The sequence below is a fragment of the Triticum urartu genome, chromosome 5, assembly GCF_003073215.2.
Source record: "Triticum urartu cultivar G1812 chromosome 5, Tu2.1, whole genome shotgun sequence".
Lineage (NCBI taxonomy): Eukaryota > Viridiplantae > Streptophyta > Magnoliopsida > Poales > Poaceae > Triticum > Triticum urartu.
Window position 1 is genome coordinate 652500024 of NC_053026.1, and position 23653 is coordinate 652523676.

The 23653-nt window shown below is 41.1% G+C and overlaps 1 long non-coding RNA gene across 1 annotated transcript; it reads right to left on the reverse strand.

Moving 5' to 3' along the window:
* Positions 1 to 22203: 22203 nt before the first annotated feature.
* On the reverse strand, positions 22204 to 23330 carry LOC125506500. Its single transcript, XR_007282674.1, has 3 exons — positions 22710 to 23330; positions 22524 to 22583; positions 22204 to 22381 (listed from the first exon to the last, which is right to left on the reverse strand). It is a non-coding gene; the product is annotated as an uncharacterized LOC125506500 (long non-coding RNA).
* Positions 23331 to 23653: the final 323 nt, after the last annotated feature.

Consider the following 23653-nt stretch of genomic DNA (forward strand, 5'->3'; position numbering starts at 1 on the left):
GAAACTTTAGCGCTCATGAGAACTGCTGCCATTTTTATTTGGAAAGTGATATTTAGTTAATTATTTTTTCAGATGATTAATAGATAAATTCCTCACGTCCAGAAATTTATTTTAGAATTTTTGGAGTGCCTGATCTTGCTCTAGCTACAGATTACTACAGACTATTCTGTTTTTGACAGATTCTGTTTTTCGTGTGTTGTTTGCTTATTTTGATGAATCTATGGCTAGTAAAATATTTTATAAACCATAGAGAAGTTGTAATACAGTAGGTTTAACACTAATATAAATAAAGAATGAGTTCATCACAGTACCTTGAAGTGGTATTTTGTTTTCTTTCGCTAACGGAGCTCACGAGATTTTCTACTTTAAGTTTTGTGTTGTGAAGTTTTTAAGTCTTGGCTAAAGATTTGATGGATTATGGAACAAGGAGTGGCAAGATCCTAAGCTTGGGGATGCCCATGGCACCCCCAAGATAATCTAAGGACACCTAAAAGCCAAAGCTTGGGGATGCCCCGGAAGGCATCCCCTCTTTCATCTACTTCCATCGGTAACTTTACTTGCACTACAAGAAATATGTCAACTTATGACCTTCTGTCAGTGACCCTCGAAGAATTGGTCATAAATTTATGAACATTTTAGACCAATTGGTCAAAAGCTGTTCAGGGGCTCCAAACCCTAAACCATTGCGACCATTTTGGTCAGAAAGGTCGTAATTTCCTTACACGAAATGGTCACAAAGCAAACAGTGCTAGTCCGCTGCCTTATTTCTAGTTGTTAATGACCAATATAGATGGTCATAGCCTTGTAGATTGTGGTGGGTTGTGATGACTAGGTGCCATCTCATCAGTTTTGCCTATGTGTCATGTCCATGTGGCAGTTTTTGCCCTAGGTTGTGAAGCAACCTATATTTCTATCATTCCCAAAATTCCCAAAAAAATCTCATAAATTCTTTGGGGCATATCTTCATCAAATATGTAAAAATCCTTCCTTGCCTAGTTCAAAACTAATTCAACAATATTCATTTTCCCATTCTGTTCACAACAACACTTTATGAAGGAAGTGCTATTTATATATTCTTGATTGCCCTCGGAATTTTTGGGCACTCTTTCCTATCCAAATCATTACCGCATGACAAAATTCAGCTCCATTTGCCTAGCAAATCTTCTTTGGCAAATTTCCAAAGTTTTTATCCACCTAGAAGCATTGTGAAGGAAGTACCTTTTTTATATCTCTAAATGACATGAAATTTATACAGTTCCTTCATATGCCCAAATTATCACCCTCCTCCAAATTGCAGCTCAGTCAAATCACCTATGTGAGCTCAGGTTCAATTTATATTTTATGGCCAAATTGGCACGTTGCAAAGCAAGTGTTATATAGACCCCTCCTATTACCCTCAAACTTTTCGGGCACTCTTCCATACCCAAATCATTGCCACATGATAATATTCAGCTCAATTTTCCTAGTAAATCTTTCTCGGGAAATTTCCAAAGTTTCTACCTCGAGAGAAGCTTTGTGAAGTAAGTACTAGCTAGGCTTACCCAAATGATCTGAAAATTACCAGCGCATGACCATACCTAAGTAACTTACCTACACCAATTTTGAGCTCATTTCATTCATCAAATCTCTCTCACTAGTTTTCCCAAGTTTCTGTCCATAGAAGAGCATTGTGAAGGAAGTACTACTTTGGCATGTCCAAATGGTACCAATTTTCTACAATGCTTTCCTATGCCCAAATAACCATCCTCCACAAAATTTCAGCTCACTCCATTCATTATTTTGAGCCCAGCTTCAACATTCATATTTTTGTCCAACATGGTACTTTGCAAAGCAAGTGCCACCTAGGATCCTCCTTTTGATCTCAAAATTTGTGAAGACATTCTCCTTAGTAGATGATCATCCTCAGCCAAAACTCACGCCCATTGGCCATGTGCATTTCCCGTACCGCTAATCAAACACTTGTCTGCTAATTCATGTTTGAGCATCGATCGGTCTCCTCGTGAGAATCTTATGTTGTAATTTTCTTCCCATCACCAACCTGGGGAGTGCCCAACCCACTAGACATGCCTAGGCCTCCCAGAACACATGGCAACATTACGGTCACGCGGTGACCACGCGACGGGCATGCGAGTTTACGTGCTCTAGAGTTGGGGCCCTCGGCCACCGCCCAAACCTCGACGTATCGCCACCAAACCATGTATTTATGATTAAATAGGTCCTTATGTAACTAGAAATGATTTTTGGAAAAAATAAATAGCAAACTATGAGGCAGCTGCAGTTCAAATTTGACCCGCTTCCAGCTGAATCGGCGGAAATTTGTCTTTTTCACGAGAGGTGGATCAAAAACTTTTACACCCAACCATTTTGTCAATTGTGCATTAAATATGGCCTAGTATTTTATAAAAATGATTTGGTCCAATTTTGCAACAATTATTTGGGAGGTCCTTCACAAAAAAACCTCCTTTCGGGCACTCGAAAAATGGAAAATGGTTTTTTCGTCCAACGAAAATGAAAACTTCCTTAGGAAACATTGTTTTCCATTCCAATATGCACCCTTGTGCACAATATGAGATCATTTGAACAAACTATGCCATGAATGTGGCCATAAGATTGATCATTTGGCTTGAAAGCCATTGATCTCCACACATGATAGCTCGTTTCTGAGAACACTTTTTTAAAATAATTGCCGTATTACAAGTTTGTTATTTTTCCTAGGAACTTGGCCACATATGATGACATAATGCGAAGGTTTCCCAATCTTTTGATTTTTTTTGAATTTTTATGCCCGTTTCAAAATGCGGTCAAAACGGCGGGAATGACCGTTCCTAGCTAGTGCTTGAATCTTGGAATTTTTTTTGGTGTTTCTCTGATTAAATAGGTACTTATGTACCTAGAAATGATTTTTGTAAAAAATAAATAGCAAACTATGAGGCAGCTGCAGTTCAAATTTGACCCGCTTCCAGCTGAATCGGCGGGAATTTGCCTTTTTCACGAGAGGTGGAACAAACATTTTTACAACCAACCATTTTGTTAATTGTGCATTAAATATGGCCTAGTATTTTATAAAATTGAGTTGGTCCAATTTTGCAACAATTATTTGGGAGGTCCTTCACAAAAAAACCTCCTTTCAGGCAGTCGAAAAATGGAAAATGGTTTTTTCATCCAACGAAAATGAAAACTTCCATAAGCAACATTGTTTGCCATTCCAATATGCACTCTTGTGCACAATATGAGATCATTTGAACAAACTATGCCATGAATGTGGCCATAAGATTGATCATTTGGCTTGAAAGCCATTGATCTCCACACATGATTGCTCATTTCTGAGAACACTTTTTTTAAAATAATTGCCGTATTACAAGTTTGTTATTTTTCCTAGGAACTTGGCCACATATGATGACACAATGCGAAGGTTTCCCAATTTTTTAATTTTTTTTGAATTTTTTATGCCCGTTTCAAAATGCGATCAAAACGACGGGAATGACCGTTCCTAGCTAGTGGTTGAATCTTGGAATTTTGTTGGTGTTTCTCTGATTAAATAGGTCCTTATGTAACTAGAAATGATTTTTGGAAAAAATAAACAGCAAACTATGAGGCAGCTGCAGTTCAAATTTGACTCGCTTCCAACTGAATCGGCAGAAATTTGTCTTTTTCACCAGAGGTGGATCAAAATTTTTTACACCCAACCATTTTGTCAATTTTGCATTAAATATGGCCTAGTATTTTAGAAAAATGATTTGGTCCAATTTTGCAACAATTATTTGGGAGGTCCTTCACAAAAAAACCTCCTTTCAGGCACTCGAAAAATGGAAAATGGTTTTTTCGTCCAAAGAAAATGAAAACTTCCTTAGGCAACACTGTTTGCCATTCCAATATGCATTCTTGTGCACAATATGAGATCATTTGAACAAACTATGCCATGAATGTGGCCATAAGATTGATCATTTGGCTTGAAAGCCATTGATCTCCACACATGATAGCTCGTTCCTGAGAACACTTTTTTTAAAATAATTGCCGTATTACAAGTTTGTTATTTTTCCTAGGAACTTGGCCACATATGATGACACAATGCGAAGGTTTCCCAATTTTTTGATTTTTTTTGAACTTTTTATGCCCGTTTCAAAATGCGGTCAAAATGGCGGGAATGACCGTTCCTAGCTAGTGGTTGAATCTTGGAATTTTGTTGGTGTTTCTCTGATTAAATAGATCCTTATGTAACTAGAAATGATTTTTGAAAAAATAAATAGCAAACTACGAGGCAGCTGCAGTTCAAATTTGACCCGCTTCCAGCTGAATCGGCGGGAATTTGTTTTTTTCACCAGAGGTGGATCAAATCTTTTGACACCCAACCATTTTGTCAATTGTGCATTAAATATGGCCTAGTATTTTAGAAAAATGATTTGGTGCAATTTTGCAATAATTATTTGGTAGGTTCTTCACAAAAAACATCATTTGGGGCACTCGAAAAATGATTAAAAATAGCTAGAAAGATGAGAAATGCGTACAAATTGGTCCTTATCCATAAAATGTGGTCTAACTCTAGTGAAAATTTGTGTGGTACCCTTTTGCAAAATATTTTTGATAGCTACTTCACAAAATCCCTCTAGTTTTTGTACTTGGAAACTCTTTTAAATCATTGATTTTCTGAACCAATCAGAACCATTCCCATGGATTGATGACATGGCACTCATCCATCCATCCATCCATCTCACCATCCCACATCCATCCGTCCATCCACCCCAACGCAGCACAAACCCTAGCTCACATCACACCCCTTCCCCCATCGCACCCTTCTCCCCCCATCTGCTGGCCACCGCAGCCACCTTCCGATCCAATATCACCCCGCCGCCTCCCGATCCACCACCGACCTCGCCGTGCTCCTCACTCACCGCCGACCTCGCCGTCCTCCTCACCCACCGCTGCCGACCTCGTCCCTCCCTCCCCTCACCATCTCTCCCTCGTCTCACCTCACCGCGAGCCCCGCAACCCAATCCATTGCCTCTCCGTCGTTCATGGCCTCCCCCACGCCCCCCTCCTCTCGCCCCTCCCCTTCCCTCACCACCCAACCGAACCAACCAGCCACCAACCCAAAGAGAAAAGCGAGCGGAGGCGAGATGGCGACCAGACGCGAGGCCGGCGAGGCGGCGCCGGGGGAGGAGGAGGAGCAGAGGGAGTGGGCAGATCTGACACCGGTGTGCCTGGCGGAGGCGTTCTCCCGGCTGGGCCTGGCTGACGCCGGTGTGCCCCGCCCCGCCCAGATCATATCAGACACATCTGCGCCGCCTCCCTTCCAGATCCATCGTCAGCACGGCTCCGGTGTCTTTGGCGGCTCCTCCCCGACATCTGCCACGCCCTCACACATGGCTTAGCCCCTGGATAGTGCTATTCCACCCGGTGGCCATGGGGTACTCGAGCTCTCCTCCAGTGACTCCATCCCCTCCTCTTTCTCTCCCTCCCTCTCTCTCTCTAACTCTGCTCTGTTCTTCGATTATAGGTATGCAGGAGGAAGGATGGATTGTAGATAGACTGGACAACAAGGATGGATGGCGCCTGGGGAGGGAGTGCTCGACCATGGCTGCTGGTCGGGATGCATCAGCCATGGATCTTATTCTGGCTGTAGGTGAGCTCGTCCTCTCGTCCTCTCTACTCGATTGAATTGCTGGTACTAGGATTCGGGGTTCAGATGGGTTGAGGCAGTAGACTGTTTTGTGCATCTCAGTTAGAACTTGTTTATTTCGTCCCTGTGCCGTGTCATGTTAATTTTGTTGCATCCTACTGTCATATCCAGCGGTTTTGTTTTCTGTTGCTGAACTTGAATTACATAGCTAGGATGGAGTTACTGTCAAGTGTTTGCATCCTTTTAAGTTGGAGGATGCAGCGATTTGGGAGTGGGAAATGCCCCGGATTTTGGGATCTAGATGGTCTGGGGTAGCTGAATGCCATGTTACCCTATCATGTTAGTTTTGTTGCATCCTTATGTCATATTCAGTTGTTTGCTATTACTGAACCCCGGTCTACACGCTAGCGCAGTGCGAGGGCAACCCCGGTCTCCTTCTTTGTCAGTGTTGTCTGCAATAGCTGTTTGGTGTTGGTTCTGCAATATTTTCAGTTCAACAGCAGTTCCTTCGTTGTACTATGAATCTGCAGTAGTTCTTTCTTTCCAACACAATATCAAAAGATTAAGATTATAGATGTATGTTGATGAATGGTCCATTACAGTAGTTCTTTCTGCAGTAATTTCATAGATTAAGATTACAGATGTATGTTCATGAATGATGAGTAGTTTCAGTTATTTCCCAACTTGAAAGAAACCGGAATAGGCAGTAGTAGGACAATGAGTCATCCTGCACTAGTACAAGTACATGAACAAGTAGTATTATATGAGTCATTGTAATACATATGGTGTTGATTTTGAAATTTGATGCTCTCTAATGTTCCTATATATCCATTGACCAGAAACCTTTGCTATAGGTTTCTGTAAGTTTCTCTGAATTAAGCGCTTCTCCATTCTCAGTACACCAGGAGAAACATGTAATAGTTTTCATGATTGCTCACGTGTCCTCTGAAATGTATTATTCCATTTTAATCATCAGGATGACAACAAGTGTTCTTCCCCTTCAGTTTTATCAATAGTCAGTTCAATGGAAACATGTTATTATTACATCTTATATTAAAAAGTACTGTCCTTTTAACATGTTTATTATTTATTGTAGCCACTGGCCTTGTCCTCCTCGAGGAGGAGGAGCAGGAGGGGCGCACCCAGCCACAACGGTCGCCGCCGTTAAGTGCTTCTTCCACCTGGAGCTCGAAATCCACGACGCCGTCGTCCAGCCACCCATGGTGAAGGTGACCCCAACTCCCCTCCGCCCCCTCTCCCCTCCTTGTTTCATTCGATCTAGCAGCCATGGTTTTGGGTTCCTCAAGGTTGCCTAATTACTTCACTTTGTATGGATCCAACAATTTTGTTTGCTACAGAATAGCACCAACCAAGTTAGTCTACAATTTTGTTTACGTTGATGCCCTGCACAGGATGTGCAGCAAGGCTTCCAATCTGCTTGTTTTGTTTCTGTTGGTGTGTGTATGTGCAAAATGATAGGTGCCTGCCATGTGGTTTATAAACACACAGTTATAACAGTAAGATGATATTCAGGCCCTGTTTGGAGTCACTCGAGCTCCTGTATATATACCCAGTAGTTTGTGTTCTTGATATCTACATGTATGGTCATGAGGAATAAACCTGCTGATTTCATATGTCGTCCTATGGAAGTCACCAGACTTTTTTTATCAACACTAATTTCAGATAGATAGGTGCTGCTTACCATACCTAAGAGTGTAGCATGCTGTGAAAGGATACTCCAAAGTAGAAAAATTAAAAGATGTTAGTAAAATCAGTATGCATCCCTAGTGATGCTTTATCTTGTTATTTTTGTCTGAGTGTTGTGCTGTAGCATCACTGACTAGTATGTTTTTTCTCAAGGTCTATACAAGTGCCATCTATGTCTGGCAACATAAGCCTCTTGTCATGTCATGTATCTATTATCATGTTAGATGTTTTATTAAGTTAATGTTGTATTTCTTGAAAGCGTCGATGTACTGATGTGAACACTGCTTGTGTAGTTATGACTAATCAGTTTTCCCCTCTCTTATATAGGAGTTCCTAGGTCGAAGAAATCCGAAGAAGCTCGAAGCCCCTGTCAGCGACTTGCTTTATATGTTATTGAACTTGTAATGCAGAATTTTCTTGGAATTTTGATGTAAGGCTGATCATGGGAATTGGGTGTATATTTACTTGCTGTACTTGTTATTCAAATGCTGGTTGTACTTGTTATATAAATGCTTGGAATTTAATTTTGTGCTAAATGTATAAATAGTACTAAAAGAGTCCTTGGCCCAAACGCTACTGGACCTTAAAAAGGCCACTGACCAAACATAGTTGAACTCGGTTTCAGCAAATGCCAGTATATTAATTCTTGAAAATAAATAAAATAAACTGTAAAAAGGCCGAGTTATGAAATTTAAAAGGAGAGCGAAAAAGGCCGAGGCTACAAAAAATGAATTGATTGTAATAGGGTGTGGACCAGAAATTAAAAGCCCGAATAGTTGGGCCTGGCCCATATAGCTGACCGAAATTAATAAGAAAAAATCATATAAAAGGCTGAATTGTTGGGCTAGGCCCATGTAAAACACCTAATCGGACCGGGCTGAATCTTGTGCCACGTCAGATTGCCACGCTGGATGCCTGCGTGGCCTGGGGAGGTTTCTAGTGACCAAAACGCCACAGTAGACGTATTTTGGTCATAAACGTTTGCGACCATTCCAGAAGAAAGGTCGCTATAGTCAGTTTACGACGCCTAGCTTTTGACCTTATGTTTTTGGTCACAAAAAGGTCATAAATGGAAATTTGTGACCTTTCAGTGACCAATAGTGGTGGTCATAAGTTGACATATTTCTTGTAGTGTTGGAGCTATATTTTTATTCACCACATGATATGTGTTTTGCTTGGAGCGTCTTGTATGATTTGAGTCTTTATTTGTTAGTTTACCACAATCATCTTTTCTGTACACACCTTTTGAGAGAGACACACATGATTCGGAAATTATTAGAGTACCCTATGTGCTTCACTTATACCTTTTGAGTTATATAGTTTTGCTCTAGTGCTTCACTTATATCTTTTAGAGCCCGGTGGTGGATTTGTTTTATAGAAACTACTGATCTCTCATGCTTCACTTAGATTATTTTGAGAGTCTTAAATAGCATGGTAATTTGCTTAAATAATCCTTATATGCTAGGTATACAAGATTAATAATAAAATTCTCTTATGAGTGTGTTGAATACTATGAGAAGTTTGATGCTTGATAATTGTTTTGAGATATGGAGATGGTGATATTAGAGTCATGCTAGTTGAGTAGTTGTGAATTTTAGAAATACTTGTGTTAAAGTTTGTGATTCCCGTAGCATGCACGTATGGTGAACCGTTATGTGATGAAGTCGGAGCATGATTTATTTATTGATTGTCTTCCTTATGAGTGGCGGTCGGGGACGAGCGATGGTCTTTTCCTACCAATCTATCTCCCTAGGAGCATGCGCGTAATACTTTGCTTTGATAGCTTGTAGATTTTTACAATAAGTATATGAGTTCTTTATGACTAATGTTGAGTCCATGGATTATACGCACTCTCACCCTTCCATCATTGCTAGCCTCTCTAATACCGCGCACCTTTCGCCGGTATCATACACCCACCATATACCTTCCTCAAAACAGCCACCATACCTACCTATCATGGCATTTCCATAGCCATTCCGAGATATATTGCCATGCAACTTTCCACCCGTTCCGTTTACTATGACACGCTCCATCATTGTCATATTGCTTTGCATGATCATGTAGTTGACATTGTATTTGTGGCAAAGCCACCATTCATAATTCTTTCATACATGTCACTCATGAGTCATTGCATATCCCGGTACACCGCTGGAGGCATTCATATAGAGTCATATCTTGTTCTAAGTATCGAGTTGTAATTCTTGAGTTGTAAGAAAATAAAAGTGTGATGATCATCATTATTAGAGCATTGTCCCAAGTGAGGAAAGGATGATGGAGACTATGATTCCCCCACAAGTCGGGATGAGACTCCGGACGAAAAAAAGAGGCCATAAAAAAAGAAAGGTCCCAAATAAAAAATGAGAGAAAAAGAGAGAAGGGACAACTCTACTATCCTTTTACCACACTTGTGCTTCAAAGTAGCACCATGATCTTCATAGTAGAGAGTCTCCTTTGTTATCACTTTCATATACTATTGGGAAATTTTCATTATAGAACTTGGCTTGTATATTCCAATGATGGGCTTCCTCAAAATGCCCTAGGTCTTCGTGAGGAAGCAAGTTGGATGCACACCCACTTAGTTTCTTTTTGAGCTTTCATATACTTATAGATCTAGTGCATCCATTGCATGACAATCCCTACTCACTCACATTGATATCTATTGATGGGCATCTCCATAGGCCGTTGATATGCCTAGTTGATGTGAGACTATCTTCTCCTTTTTGTCTCCTCCACAACCACCATTCTATTCCACCTAAAGTGCCATGTCCATGGCTCACACTCATGTATTGCGTGAAGATTGAAAAAGTTTTGAGAATGTCAAAAGTATGAAACATTGCTTGGCTTGTCATCGGGGTTGTGCATGATTTAAATACTTTGTGTGGTGAAGATAGAGCATAGCCAGACTATATGATTTTGTAGGGATAACTTTCTTTGGCCATGTTATTTTGAAGAGACATAATTGCTTAGTTAGTATGCTTGAAGTATTATTATTTCTATGTCAATATTGAACTTTTATCTTGAATCTTTTGGATCTGAATATTCATGCCACAATTAAGAAGAATTACATTGAAATTATGCCAAGTAGCATTCCACATCAAAAATTCTGTTTTTATCATTTACCTACTAGAGGACGAGCAGGAATTAAGCTTGGGGATGCTTGATATGTCTCCAACGTATCTATAAATTTTGATTGCTCCATGTTATATTATCTACTGTTTTGGACATTATTGGGCTTTATTATCCACTTTTATATTATTTTTGGGACTAACCTATTAACCGGAGGCCTAGCCCAGAATTGATGTTTTTTTGCCTATTTTAGGGTTTCGAAGAAAAGGAATATCAAACGGAGTCCAAACGGAATGAAACCTTCGGAAACGTGATTTTCTCACCGAACATGATCCAGGAGACTTGGACCCTACGTCAAGCAACCAATAGGGAGGCCACGAGGTAGGGGGCGCGCCTACCCCCCCAGGCGCGACCTCCACCCTCGTGGGCCCCCTATTGCTCCACGACGTACTTCTTCCTCCTATATATACCTACGTACCCCCAAACGATCAAATAAAGAGCCAAAACCCTAATTCCACCGCTATAACTCTCTGTATCCATGAGATCCCATCTTGGGGCCTGTTCCGGAGCTCCGCCGGAGGGGGCATCGATCACGGAGGGCTTCTACATCAACACCATAGCCTCTCCGATGAAGTGTGAGTAGTTTACCTCAGACCTACATGTCCATAGTTATTAGCTAGATGGCTTCTTCTCTCTTTTTGGATCTCAATACAAAGTTCTCCCCCTCTCTTGTGGAGATCTATTCGATGTAATCTTCTTTAGTGGTGTGTTTGTTGAGACCGATGAATTGTGGGTTTATGATCAAGTTTATCTATGAACAATATTTGAATCTTCTCTGAATTATTTTATGTATGATTGGTTATCTTTGCAAGTCTCTTTGAATTATCAGTTTGGTTTGGCCTACTAGATTGATCTTTCTTGCAATGGAAGAAGTGCTTAGCTTTGGGTTCAATCTTGCGGTGTCCTTTCCCAGTGACAGTAGGGGCAGCAAGGCATGTATTGTATTGTTGCCATCGAGGATAACAAGATGGGGTTTTTATCATATTGCATGAATTTATCCCTCTACATCATTTCATCTTGCTTAAGGCGTTACTCTGTTCTTATGAACTTAATACTCTAGATGCATGCTGGATAGCGGTCGATGTGTGGAGTAATAGTAGTAGATGCAGGCAGGAGTCGGTCTACTTGTTTTGGACGTGATGCCTATATACATGATCATACCTAGATATTCTTATAACTATGCTCAATTCTGTCAATTGCTCAACAGTAATTCGTTCACCCACCGTAAAATACTTATGCTCTTGAGAGAAGCCACTAGTGAAACCTATGGCCCCTGGGTCTATCTTCATCATATTAATCTTCCAATACTTAGTTGTTTTCATTGATTTTATTTTACTTTGCATCTTTATCATAAAAATACCAAAAATATTATCTTATCATATCTATCAGATCTCACTCTCGTAAGTGACCATGTAGGGATTGACAACCCCTTATCGCGTTGGTTGCGAGGATTTATTTCTTTTGTGTAGGTGCAAGGGACTCGCGCGTAGCCTCCTACTGGATTGATACCTTGGTTCTCAAAAACTGAGGGAAATACTTACGCTACTTTGCTGCACCACCCTTTCCTCTTGAAGGGAAAACCAACGCAAGTGCTCAAGAGGTAGCATCAAGTCAATCACAATATTCTCTAATGATGTGATCTCGTTAATTGAATGACAACTCATGTCTATGGTCAGGAAACATAACCATCATTGATTTAACGAGCTAGTCAAGTAGAGGCATACTAGTGACATTTTGTTTGTCTATGTATTCACACATGTACTAAGTTTCCGGTTAATACAATTCTAGCATGAATAATAAACATTTATCATGATATAAGGAAATATAAATAACAACCTTATTATTGCCTCTAGGGCATATTTCCTTCAGTCTCCCACTTACACTAGAGTCAATAATCTAGTTCACATCGTCATATGATTTAACACCAATAGTTCACATCTTTATGCGATTAGTTCACATCTCCATGTGACTAACACCCAAAGGGTTTACTAGAGTCAATAATCTAGTTCACATCGCTATGTGATTAACACCCAAAGAGTGATCATGTTTTGCTTGTGAGAGAAATTTAGTCAACGGGCCTGCCACATTCAGAGCCGTATGTATTTTGCAAATTTTCCATGTCTGCAATGCTTTACACGGAGCTACTCTAGCTAATTGCTCCCATTTTCGATATGTATCTATATCGAGACTTAGAGTCATCCAGATCGGTGTCAAAGCTTGCATCGACGTAACTCTTTACGACGAACTCTTTTTCACCTCCATAACCGAGAATCATTTCCTTATTCCACTAAGGATATTTTTGACTGCTGTCCAGTGATCCACTCTTGGATCACTATTGTACCCTCTTGCCAAACTTATGGTGAGGTACACAATAGGTCTGGTACACAGCATAGCATACTTTATAGAAACTATGACTGAGGCATAGGGAATGACTTTTCATTCTCTTTCTATTTTCTGCCGTGGTCGGGTTTTTGAGTCTTTACTCAACTTCACACCTTGCAACACAGGCAAGAACTCCTTCTTTGACTTTTCCATTTTGAACTACTTCAAAATCTTGTCAAGGTATGTACTCATTGAAAATATATCAATCATCTTGATCTATCTCTATAGATCTTGATGCTCAATATGTAAGTAGCTTCATCGAGGTCTTTCTTTGAAAAACTCTTTTCAAACACTCCTTTCTGCTTTCCAGAAAATTCTACATTATTTCCGATCAACAATATGTCATTCACATATACTTATCAGAAATGTTGTAGTGCTCCCACTCACTTTCTTGTAAATACAGGCTTCAGCGCAAGTCTGTATAAAACCATATGCTTTGATCACTTTATCAAAGTATATATTCCAACTCCGAGATGCTTGCACCAGTCCATAGATGGATCGTTGGAGCTTGCACACTTTGTTAGCACCTTTAGGATTGACAAAACCTTCTTTTTGCATCATATACAACTCTTATTTAAGAAATCCATTAAGGAATGCAGTTTTGACATCCATTTGCCAGATTTCATAAAATGTGGCAATTGCTAACATGATTCGGACAGACTTAAGCATCGCTACGAGTGAGAAAATCTCATCGTAGTCAACATCTTGAACTTGTCAAAAACCTTTTGCGATAATTCGAGCTTTGTAGATAGTAACACTACTATCAGTGTCCGTCTTCCTCTTGAAAATCCATTTATTCTTAATGGCTCACCGATCAACGGGCAAGTCAATCAAAGTCCATACTTTGTTCTAATACATGGATCTCATCTCAGATTTCATGGCTTCAAGCCATTTCGCGGAATCTGGGCTCATCATCGCTTCCTCCTAGTTCGTAGGTTCGTCATGGTCAAGTAACATGATCTCCAAAATAGGATTACCGTACCACTCTGGTGCGGAACGTATTCTGGTTGACCTACGAGGTTCAGTAGTAACTTGATCTGAAGTTTCATGATCATCATCATTAACTTCCTCACTAATTGGTGTAGGAATCACTAGAACTGATTTCCATGATGAACTATGAACTACTTTCCAATTCGGGAGAAGGTACAATTACCTCATCAAGTTCTACATTCCTCCCAATCACTTCTTTCGAGAGAAACTTCTTCTCTAGAAAGGATCCATTCTTAGTAACGAATATCTTGCCTTCGGATCTGTGATAGAAGATGTATCCAATAGTTTCCTTTGGGTATCCTATAAAGACGCATTTCTTCGATTTGGGTTTGAGCTTATCAGGTTGAATTTTTTTCACATAAGCACCATAGCCCCAAACTTTAAGAAAAGACAGCTTAGGTTTCTTGCTAAACCACAGTTCATATGGTGTCGTCTCAACGGATTTAGATGGTGCCCTATTTAACGTGAATGCAGCTGTCTCTAATGCATAACCCCAAAATGATAGTGATAAATTGGTAAGAGACATCATAGATTGTACCATATCTAATAAAGTATGGTTATGACGTTCGGACACACCATTACGCTGTGGTGTTCCAGGTGGCGTGAGTAGCGAAACTATTCCGCATTGTTTCAAATGAAGACCAAACTCAAAACTCAAATATTCTCCTCCACGATCAGATCATAGAAACTTTATTTTCTTGTTACGATGACTTTCCACTTCACTCTGAAATTATTTGAACTTTTCAAATGTTTCAGATTTATGTTTCATCAAGTAGATATACCCATATCTACTCAAATCATCTGTGAAGATCAGAAAATAATGATACCCGCCGCGAGCCTCAACACTCATCAGATTGCATACATCAGTATGTATTATTTCCAATAAGTCAGTTGCTTGCTCCATTGTTCCGGAGAACGGACTTTTAGTCATCTTGCCCACGAGGCATGGTTCGCAAGAATCAAATGATTCATAATCAAGTGATTCCAAAAGCCCATCAGCATGGAGTTTCTTCATGCGCTTTACACCAATATGACCTAAACGGCAGTGCCACATATAAGTTGCACTATCATTATTAACTTTGCATCTTTTGGCTTCAATATTATGAATATGTGTATTACTATAATCGAGATTCAATAAACCATTCACCTTGGGTGTATGACCTCAGAAGGTTTTATTCATGTAAACAGAATAACAATTATCCTTGACTTAAATGAATAACCGTATTGCAATAAACATGATCCAATCATATTAGGCTCTACGCAAACACCAAATAACATTTATTTTAGGTTCAACACTAATCCCGAAGGTAAAGGGAGTGTGCGATGGTGATCTTATCAACCTTGGAATCACTTCCAACTCACATCATCACCTCACCCTTAACTAGTCTCTGTTTATTTTGCAACTCCCATTTTGAGTTACTACTCTTAGTAACTGAACCAGTATCAAATACTGAGGTGTTGTTATTAACACTAGTAAAGTACACATCAATAACATGTATATCAAATATATACTTTTGTTCACTTTGCCATCCTTCTTATCCGCCAAGTATCTAGGGCAGTTCCACTTCTAGTGACAATTTCCCTTGCAGTAGAAGCACTCAGTTCCAGGCTTGGGTCTAGCTTTGAGCTTCTTCATGGGAGCAGCAACTTGCTTGCTATTCTTCTTTGCGAAGAGCTTGGGAATTACTTTCGTTATCCCTTGCATATTATAGTTCATCACCAAGTTCTAGTAACTTGGTGATAGTGACTAGAGAACTTTGTCAATTACTATCTTATCCGTAAGATTAACTCCCACTTGATTCAAGCAATTGTAGAACCAAAAAATCTAAGCACATGCTCACTAGTTGAGCTATTCTACTCCATCTTGTAGGCAAAGTACTGTCAGAGGTCTTCTACCTCTCGACACAGGGATGAGTATGAAATACCAATTTCAACTCTTAGAACGTATTATATGCTCTGTGGCGTTCAAAACATTTTTGAAGTCCCGGTTCTAAGCTGTAAAGCATGTTGCACTAAACTATCAAGTAGTCATCATAACGAGCTTTACCAAACGTTCATAATGTCTGTATCTACTCCTTCAATAGGTCCTTCACCTAGCGGTGCATCAAGGACATAATTCTTCTGTGCAGTAATGTGGATAATCCTCAGATCACGGACCTAGTCCACATCATTGCTACTGTCATCTTTCAACATAATTTTTCTCTAGGAATATATCAAAATAAACATATGAAAGCAACAACGCGAGCTATTGATCAACAACATAGATATGCTAATACTACCAGGACTAAGTTCATGATAAATTAAAGTTCAATTAATCATATTACTTAAGAACTCCCACTTAGATAGACATCCCTCTAATCCTCTAAGTGATCACGTGATCCAAATCAACTAAACCATGTCCGATCATCACGTGAGATGGAGTAGTTTCAATGGTGAACATCGCTATGTTGATCATATCTACTATATGATTCACGCTCGACCTTTCGATCTCAGTGTTCCGAGGCCATATCTGCATATGCTAGGCTCGTCAAGTTTAACCCGAGTATTCCGCGTGTGCAAAACTGGCTTGCACCCGTTGTATGTGAATGTAGAGCTTATCACACCCGATCATCACATGGTGTCTCGGCACGACGAACTGTCGCAACGGTCCATACTCAGGGAGAACACTTATACCTTGAAATTTAGTGAGAGATCATCTTATAATGCTACCGTCGAACTAAGCAAAATAAGATGCATATGGGATAAACATCACATGCAATCAATATAAGTGATATGATATGGCCATCATCATCTTGTGCCTTTGATATTCATCTCCAAAGTACCGTCATGATCACCCGGCTTGACACCTTGATCTCCATCGAAGCATCGTTGTCGTCTTGCCAACTATTGCTTCTACGACTATCGCTACCACTTAGTGATAAAGTAAAGCAATTACATGGCGATTGCATTTCATACAATAAAGCGATAACCATATGGCTCATGTCAGTTGCTGATAACTGTGTTACAAAACATGATCATCTCATACAATAAAATATAGCATCATGTCTTGACCATATCACATCACAACATGCCCTGCAAAAACAAGTTAGACGTCCTCTACTTTGTTGTTGCAAGTTTTATGTGGCTGCTACGGGCTGAGCAAAAACCGTTCTTACCTACGCATCAAAAACCACAACGCGGTATACTGATTTATTTTTGATCTTTAGAAAGAACCTTGTTCATTGAATTCGATTCAACTAAAGCTGGAGAAACAGACACCCACTAGCCACCTATGTGCGAAGCACGTCGGTAGAACCAGTCTCGCATAAGCGTACACGTAATGTCGGTCTGGGCCGCTTCATCCAACAATGCCGCTGAATCAGGAATCAACTAGTGACGGCAAGCAATATGTATATACCCACGCCCACAACTCATTTGTGTTCTACTCTTGCATATAACATCTACGCATAAACCTGGCTCGGATACCACTGTTGGGAACGCAGTAATTTAAAAAAAATCCTACGCACACGCAAGATCATGGTGACGCCTAGCAACGAGAGGGGAGAGTGTCGTCTACGTACCCTCGTACACCATAAGCGGAAGCGTTATGACAACGCGGTTGATGTAGTCGTACGTCTTCACGATCGACCGATCTAGTACCGAAGATACGGCACCGCCGCGATCTGCACACGTTCAGCTCGGTGACGTCGCGCGAACTCACGGTCCAGTTGAGCTTCGAGGGAGAGCTTCGTCAACACGACAGCGTGATGACGGTGATGATGTTGCTACCGGAACAGAGCTTCGCCTAAGCGCCGCTACGATATTACCGAGGTGGATTATGGTGGAGGGGGGCACTGCACACGGCTAAAGATCAACTTGTGTGTCTATGGGGTGCCCCCTCCCCCGTATATAAAGGAGTGTAGGAGGGGGAGGGCCGGCCCTCCTATGGCGCGCCCCATGGGGAGTCATACTCCCACTGGGAGTAGGATCCCCCCCTTCCATGTAGTAGGAGTAGGAGAAGGAAGGAGGAAAGAGGGAGAAGGAAAGGGGGGAGCCACCCCCCTCCTCGTCCAATTCGGACCAAAGGGGGAGGGGGCGCGCGGCCTACCCTGGCAGCCCCTCCTCTCTTTCCACTAACGCCCATAAGGCCCATTAAACTCCTCGGGGGGTTCCGGTAACAACCTAGTACTCCGGTATATGTCTGAACTTCACTCGGAACCCTTCCGGTGTCCAAACATAGTCGTCCAATATATCGATCTTTATGTCTCGACCATTTCGAGACTCCTCGTCATGTCCATGATCAAATCCGGGACTCCGAACTACCTTCGGTACATCAAAACACATAAACTCATAATACCGAACGTTAAGCGTGCGGACCCTATGGGTTCGAGAACTATGTAGACATGACCGAGACATGTCTCTGGTCAATAACCAATATCGGAACCTGGATGCTCATATTGGTTTCTACATATTCTATGAAGATCTTTATTGGTCAAATCGCATAACGATATACATTGTTCCCTTTGTCATCGGTATGTTACTTGCCCGAGATTCGATCGTCGGTATCTCAATACCTAGTTCAATCTCGTTACCGGAAAGTCTCTTTACTCGTTCCGTAATGCATCATCCTGCAACTAACTCATTAGTCACATTCTTTGCAAGGCTTATAGTGATGTGCATTACCGAGAGGGCCCAGAGATACCTCTCCAATACACGGAGTGACAAATCCTAATCTTGATTTGTGCCAACTCAACAAACACCACCGGAGACACCTGTAGAGCATCTTTATAATCACTCAGTTACGTTGTGACGTTTGATAGCACACTAAGTGTTCCTCCGATATTCGGGAGTTGCATAATCTCATAGTCATAGGAACGTGTATATGTCATGAAGAAAGCAATAGCAATAAACTAAACGATCATAGTGCTAAGCTAACGGATGGGTCTAGTCCATCACATTATTCTCTAAGAATGTGATCCCGTTCATCAAATATGCCAACACATGTCCATGGTTAGGAAACTTAACCATCTTTGATTAACGAGCTAGTCAAGTAGAGTCATACTAGGGACACTCTGTTTGTCTATGTATTCACACATGTACTAAGTTTCCGGTTAATACAATTCTAGCATTAATAATAAACATTTATCATGATATAAGGAAATGTAAATAACAACTTTATTATTGCCTCTAGGGCATATTTCCTTGAGATATCCAGTACAAGCTATGTTTGTATTGTTGTTTGGTCATTAAACCCTTGAGAAGATAACAAAAGACAAAAACAAGAAAAAGCAATAAACAAGCATCTGGAAGAACCAAACCTTTTCTATATCTAATACCTAATTAATAATATAATAAAGGGAGGTGCGTTGCTTTGATTTTTTAGTCCGTTCAATCATATTATACAAGTATTTTTAAGTTTCTTTCTATCCGAGGTGATAATAATTTGTACACGCTCATCCAAAATAACAATATGTTTTGGTTCTTGGGCTACGTTCATTATTTTCCATTTTGTTTTTGCTTTTATTTTATTTTCTTTAAAATAATTTAGGATTTCAAAGATGGTGGCACAATTGACATGTAGTGTAGTGGAGCGGCACGTCAGAAACACCGGACCATGGAGATGTCCGTTTTCCATCATGGCGACCCTTGCTATGAAGGCGTTCACTGTCTCATCGTCTCCCATCCTTAGAATCTCGTAGCTGTTCAGCAAAGTTTGCAAGTTCGTCTCGCGCACACGTGAGTGCCCAAGATGCAATGTCTTGAGCGTGTCTCATGCCTCCTTCACTAATGTCTTTGAGATTAGATGTTGCTGCATGTCCACCGGCATCACCGAGCAGATGGCCGTGATAGCCTGGCGATCTATCCGGTACAAGGCACCGCCCTTCAGGTACTCGTCGCCGCCGGGGTCGACGGCTTCCTTTCGTGAGAGTTACGTTTTTTATTTTGTTTTCCTTTCGTGAGAGTCACGTTTTTGCTTCCGCGAGAGGCACATGTGTGCTTTTGCGAGAGTCACGGACGTGCCTCGGGAACGCAAAAATACGTGTTTTCTGATTTTTTTTTTCTTTCGCAAGAGTCACGGTTTTGCTTCCGGAGAGGCACGGTTGTGCTGTCGCGAGAGTCACGGCCGTGTGCCTCTCAAAACGAAAAAACGCGTTTTCTGTTTTTTTTTCTTTCGCGAGAATCACGGTTTTGCTTTCGCGAGAGGCACGGTTGTGCTTTCGCAAGAGTCACGGTCGTGCTTGCTCGGAAACGAAAAAAAAACGCGTTTTCTCTTCTTTTTTTTCCTCCCGCGAGAGTCACGGTTGTGATTTCGTGAGAGGCACGGGCGTGCCTCTTTCGAAAAAGAAAAAAAACCCATGCTTCCGGCTCGGTTTTTTTATGAAAAAAGTTCGTTAAAACCTATTAACATGGAATCTAGTTTTGAAGATCTCGACATGAGAAATCTAACGATGAAAGCGGTTCGAGATTTGAACGCATGGTTTGAGAGATAAAACGTTTTGAATAAACGGGTCTACCAAAAAAGAGAAAACTTTCAGGTTGCGACAAATGACGCGCTACATGTGCGTCACTTGCCGCAATCTGAAAAGTTGAAGTAATCTTTACAACAAATACTCTTCAATTAGTGATTTCGTAGATATCTCCTACATTGAAGAAACGAAACCGATAACAATCTCTAATTCGACAGCGGCATCTTGACAACTACTCTGCCATCTATTCTCGACTGCGATAAGTCGGCACGGATTCAACGGACAATATAAAATCCATCCTATCCGCCCCGTTCCAATCCACGGGCTCTCCCTGCCCGTGGCCGTGTATGTCTCACAACCATCTGTTCTATCCTTGTTCCTACGTAGACTACGCGCTGCCACCCCGCCACCCCACCGCCGTGCAACTCAGCTCGCCTATAAGAAGCAACGTACATGATGGTAAACCTAAGCTCACTCCAACACAGCCATACAAGACTATCTCTCAGAAGTCAAAACCTCCCAGTTAATTAGCAATGGCAAAGAGTCTCGCAGTGGCCCTCCTGCTACTGGTGGTGCTCGCGCACTGCGACGGGAGGGAGTTGAGCGCCAAGGACCGCGCACTTGCGGGTTCCGGTGCTGGTGCCGGTGGCGTCCAAGTGTCCAAGGCGTCGGAGTCGCCAGGCTTGCCGATTGTGGGAACGACACCTACGGGCACCAGTACCATTAACGGACCGCTGGTGGTCATTCCTGGGATCCCAGTTCACCCATGATCATTCAGGCGATGGCTTACAAGCAAGCTGAAGCTCGCTTTGTCCTTGTGGCTTTACTTTTGTAGCTAGCTAACGCCGCACATAAGAACGGCGTTTGTTTTTCGTTCCATAAGAACGGCGTTTCGCTCATGTCCATGCATGTTCGTTAACGAGCGTATGTATCAATTATCCCGTCGTATGTAGTATTTATTTCCAGTTCATGTTGTAGTATGTTCCGTTCGTTGATGAGCTACATGTATCAATGATTGAATAACTAAGTAAGCACATACTCCGGACCAAAGACTTTTCAAATTGCAGTGTTTTATTTATCTATTTGTAGAATGCGTCTTGGCACTGTTTATGAATTCTGAAGTGTTGTGGGTCGTCCACCACATTTGGTGTTGGTGTAGAGCTACGAAATTTGTGTGCTCAAGCTAGCAGCCATGAAGATTGGCGTCTAGTGGAAGGCATGATTGTATTGTTGACTGATGGTCAATCCACAAGAATCTTTATCTTTACCTTTTTTTAGGGAAGGCCATCCTGACTAGCTTTATTGAAAATCAAAATAGGTTTACATCGTCTACGAGTTTGCTAACAATAATGCCATGAGGCTTGTTCAACCAACAGTGTCATGAGGCTCATTCAACCATCTGGGATGTAATTCTGATGTATGTGATGTTGTAAGCTGGGAATCGGGCTCTTTTTTTATTTTTGCTACGATTAAGCACGGCGTTTCCTTAGCTGTTTGGGCGATAGTTTGTGTTTATGGTCCGGCTGACCACTTGCGCGCGGTGGATTTTTTGGGCGAAATCCAAGCTTTGGTTGGGGCCAAGCAAGCCGTAGATATCCCCATCGTGCTCGGGGGTGACTTTAACCTTATTCGCTCGGGGGCGGATAAGAATACCTGCAATATCGACTGGCCCAGAGTAACACTTTTCAATAAAGGCCTGTCTAGGACACATCTAGATGTGACATAATTATGTCACATCTAAGATGACGTCACCCCCTATTGCCCTCTTGATCGATCTGTTTGTTCTCTCGATTGTTTGTCACCCTGCGCTTCCTTTGTTTGTCGCTTCCAAGTCTGGGCTGCACCAGTGACCCTCCCCCACCCCCCACTTTCTTGGGCCTGGGCGTTGTGTTTGTGGGCTTAGTTGTTTGTTTACTGTTATTTTTTTCGAATAGTTTGTTTGTTGTAAAGAAAAGGATTGGGAACAGATGTTGGCCTTGTGCCAGTCCAGGTCTGGGCACTTTTCTTGTCAAACAAGCTTGCCAAAAAAAGACAAGGGAAAAGTGGGCGTTCTTTTTCTTGCTCTTCCTTTATGCAAACATTCTGGGGTTGTTCCCTTCTGAGCCCTTGACCTCTGATAATCAAGCAAAGACAAAGTTAAAATTAGTAACTCATCTCTATCAAACAAAAAAGTACTTGGCCTGATAACACAGTACTTATAAAAAAACAATGGCATGGTAGGTGAAAGATGTTAATTGAAATTAAAAAGAATTTACCTTTCTGCTTTGCTCCTTCAAAACATTCCTCCTCTGTTTCCTTTCATCACTCTTTTGCAGCTGCATAAAAAAAACAAAAAAATAGTCTCTTATAGAACAGATTATATTTTAACAATATTGAACTTATGATAACAAAAATGAGACACGAAAACACGAAAAAGATTGCTGCGGTGAAAAATGATTTACCATTTTTCTGATACCATCAAGCAACATGCTATCTGATGTATATGTTTTTATTAAATCAATGTTAGAGGCCTGAACTTTAGAAACATTGCCATGAAAAGTTTGGTCCAGGTCTTCATTGATGTTGTTGCTCTCTGAATTTTGATGGTTGGTATCTCTGCTTACACCCCCCTATAAAAAGAAACAAGAATAGATAAACAAGAATTTTGAAGGATAGTCAAGTATCAACTGAGCACAAATAAATTGTTGTACTCTCAGTGCGCAAAACTCTATTTGTATCGATAGCTTAAACTACCCAGCCTAATCTAGTCTCATCTCAGGGCTATTTTCATTATCCAGCCATAATGCAACCTCTTGTGCATGTAAAAGAAACAAACAAAAAATTAAGAATAAGTGGATATTAGGAAAAAAAAACAATGTGGATTTGTTAAGCGAAAAGTGTGGCTACCAAAAACAAAAGTGCCCAACCGAAGAGCGACGCCAAGCGAAAAAGCGCGAGGTCACTGGCAAAAACAAGACAAAAAAGCCCCTGTCGCATAAAAGTATGTGGTGGTGTGGCTGATTCCACTGACTGCCCCCAGCATTCTTACCAAGTGGAGTTGACAGAAAAAATTGTTACAGATATCAAACTGATACATGTCCCTTAAAAATCTTATGATGGCCAACCAAATAAAAGGGACCATGCAAAAAAACTCTGATGATGAACACCAAAAAAGAAACTAGAGCATACAAAAAAAATGCTTGTTCGTGGAAAGTCCACCAACAGTAGTTCACAAGCCTGAAACTAGCCTGTAGCCACAAAACCAAAGAATTATTCAAGCTCCACCGACAGTAGTGCACCATGTGGAGAATAACGACGCAGCTTGGCAAGCATCGCTAACTAATGGAAGAACGCCCCCCAACTGGGCAAACCTATTGCTGGCAACAAAAACGTTTTGATCACAAGA